A 413-nucleotide genomic window follows, 5' to 3' on the forward strand; every position below is an offset into this window, starting at 1 on the left:
AATGACGTGCCCTGACTTCCTCCTGGGACCATCCATCCTTGGGCCCAGCCAGCCAGCACACATTCCATGCCTAGACCAGGCGCCAAGCACAGACCTGCTCCCTAGACCTCCGAGGACTTGGGTCACAGGCAATCTAAAGAGAAGGGGGGTCAAGACTGATTGGGGAGCCCCCCAGTCTATGGGAGCCCAAGGAGGCTCAGCCTTAGAGCTCAAAGCCTGGAACCAGACCTCAGGACAAGACTTCAGCAAGGGGTTGAGAAGGGGTGGCTCCAGTGCCCTCAGCCAGGAGGCCCAGAGGTCTCGGCCGTTGCCTGCAGGCATCGCCATGCTCCCACATGGGACCGCCTCACTTTCTTTTCCATGGATCCTGTGTCCCAATCAGGTATCAAAAATGAAAAACCCACTAATAGAGA

This window comes from Pteropus vampyrus, unplaced genomic scaffold, assembly GCF_000151845.1.
Source record: "Pteropus vampyrus isolate Shadow unplaced genomic scaffold, Pvam_2.0 Scaffold145, whole genome shotgun sequence".
Taxonomy (NCBI): domain Eukaryota; kingdom Metazoa; phylum Chordata; class Mammalia; order Chiroptera; family Pteropodidae; genus Pteropus; species Pteropus vampyrus.